This window comes from Bison bison, unplaced genomic scaffold (genome assembly GCF_000754665.1).
Source record: "Bison bison bison isolate TAMUID 2011002044 unplaced genomic scaffold, Bison_UMD1.0 scf7180017845713, whole genome shotgun sequence".
NCBI lineage: Eukaryota > Metazoa > Chordata > Mammalia > Artiodactyla > Bovidae > Bison > Bison bison.
In genome coordinates this window covers 5190-7677 of record NW_011476286.1, presented here as the reverse complement: position 1 = coordinate 7677, position 2488 = coordinate 5190, and the positions used below count along the sequence as shown (strand labels likewise).

Genomic DNA, 2488 nt, shown 5'->3' with positions numbered 1-2488 from the left:
AGGGCCAACCAGCAGGACTCAAGGCCAGAGCCCCTGGTCCCCACCCTCCTCTGGTCTCCAGTCTTCATGGCCCCTCGCCCAGAGAGCAGCACAAGAGAGGGGCAAGCAGAGCCCGCGGCCCCCAAGGGAGCGAGTGGACAGGCCCTGGCTCAGCTGGTGTCCCGGGGGATCACGGGGCTCCCGGGAATGAGATGTGGATGAAGGGTGGGGGTTATGCAGGGGGGGATGCTGGGGCCCGGCTGGGGGAGGGGAGCAGGGCTGACAAGGGGAAGCAGGCCGCCGCTCATCTCTACTCTGACCCTTAGGAAGCTCCAGGAATGAGCTCCTCCCCGCCTTGGAATCAGGCTCGGGTGAGTCAGGCTCTCTGTAGGGCGGTGGGGGTGGAAGCAGCTCTATCGCGGCTCCGTCACTTCCCGAGTTAATGGCCTCGGGACAGCCCCTTCTCACTGGCATCAGCCTCGACAGCAAGGATGAGGATGCAGCAACACTGGATGGGACAGTGTCTGAGCTCTCCAGCCCCCCAAGGAGCTGCCTTGGTGCCAGGCAAAGAGCTGGGCGTGGGAGTCACAGGGCTCTACTACTTCCAACCATGGGACCTTGGACCAGCTGTGCTCCTCCCGGGGTCAGAGGCCCACCCTCCACGCAGGGGGCCTCCCACCTCCTTCCTCAGCACAACAGCCCGCAGCGCAGGGCCTACTTGGGCCTCAGGAAGGCCAGAGCCCGCCCCGCTGCCCCTCCCAGACACACACTCCACCTCGACGCAGGCCCCGTGCTGGGGGCGGGCGGACGGGGAGGCAGGACTCTGCAGGGTGGGAGACGGATCCGGCTGGGCTGGCAGAGAACTGGGCTTGATGCACCCGTCTCTGAACCGGTGTTCTGCCTGGAAGTGAAAGCATGAAAACAAAACAAAAACTAATTCTAAAAAATATGAGGGAACCCACAGTTCCGGGTTCCAGTCCCAGCTCCACCACCTCCAGGCTGGGCGACTTGGGGGCCATGATCTCCCTTTCTGGGCCTCAGTCTCCTCGTCTGTAAACGGGTGGGATGTGCTGGAGATGGACGTGCAGACCCCAGCACGAGTCTGCGCACAGCAGGTGCCCAGTTAAACGGCACCCCTGGCTCACTCAGGCGTCTCTGGTGCCCTAGGCCTTACATGGTACCTGAGTGTCCTCATCGGGGTCTCGGTGACCTTCTTCCTGCTGCTCCTCGTCTTCCTCTTCCTCCGACACCGGGGTCAGGACAGACACAGGAAGTCAAGTGAGTAGGGAACGGGGTGATTCGGAACCCTGGAGGTGGTGGGCTTAGGGCACCAGCCCAGGGGAAACCTAAGAAAGGGGTGAGTCTGGTTAAAACTGCTCTAGCATCTCCCCGTGAGAGAAATCTGAAGAGGCTAAATGTGAGCGCACGTGCATTAGAGTATCCTTTGATGTTTTCAAATTTACACGCCGCTTGAGAATACATTCAAGTTTTGTATTTCATGGTTTAGAGCTCTCGAATTTTTTAAAATAATTTTTGAATTTTGTTTATTGGCTGCTCTGGGTCTTGGTTGCTGTGCATGGGCTTTCTGTGGTGGCGGTGAGCTGGGGCTTCTCTCTGGTTGCAGGGCTCGGGCTTCTCTTACTGCAGCTCCCAGCTCCTGGGCTCTTGGGCTCTCGGGTTTCAGCAGTCGCGCTCCCAGGCTCCAGAGCACAAGCTTAGTAGTTGTGGCTTAATTACTCCATGGAATGTGGAATCCCTCCAGACCAGGGATCAAACCCATGTCCCCTGTGTCGGCAAGCGGATTCTTTACCACTGAGCCACCACGGAAGCCCTTCTCTTGAATTCTTCGTGGAGGAGGGAAGGCATGATAATTTTTTCAGCCTGGAGACCCTTGCAGATCTTCCTGTAACCCTAGAGAAGGGCTCTGGGGCAGCGGGGAGGGTCGGGGAGGGCAGGGCTGGAGGCTGACTCCTGTCTTCCCACAGCGGCTGCAGCATCAGTGCTTGAGGACAGAGGCCAGAAGACGAAGTAAGACCTCTCCCACAGACTCGCACCCCACCGCCTGCCTGGGGCTCCCTCACCGCCCCAACACTGCTCAGCCCGACCTCTCCCACAGACTCGCACCCCACCGCCTGCCTGGGGCTCCCTCACCGCCCCAACACTGCTCAGCCTGACCTCTCCCTGAATCCCACCCCACCGCCTGCTCGGGGCTCCCTCCACCCCAACACTGCTCTCTCCTCCCCAGCTCCAGCCCGGCCGCTGACACCCCAGAGGAGAGCTTGTACTGTAAGGGGAAGGGGGGCGCTGTCCTGGGGGCCTGGGACCGGGTGGCAGTGGTTCTGGGCTTGGGAGGAGAGCTCAAGTCTGGCTGGGTGGCAGTGGCCGGGCACCGAGCCGCTCTGGACATCTGCTGTGGGAGGTGTGAGGCGGTCTGGGGAGGAGCCGGCCCCCCTTGTCCTGTCCCCATCAGGTGCCGTCACAGAAGACGCACAGCCGGAGCATGGCAGAG

At 61.1% G+C, this 2488-nt stretch overlaps 1 long non-coding RNA gene across 1 annotated transcript; it reads left to right on the top strand.

Annotated features, from left to right (window-relative positions):
• Positions 1–6: 6 nt before the first annotated feature.
• LOC104986345 lies at positions 7–2488 on the top strand. Its single transcript, XR_825025.1, has 4 exons — positions 7–1257; positions 1965–2007; positions 2225–2265; positions 2450–2488. It is a non-coding gene; the product is annotated as an uncharacterized LOC104986345 (long non-coding RNA).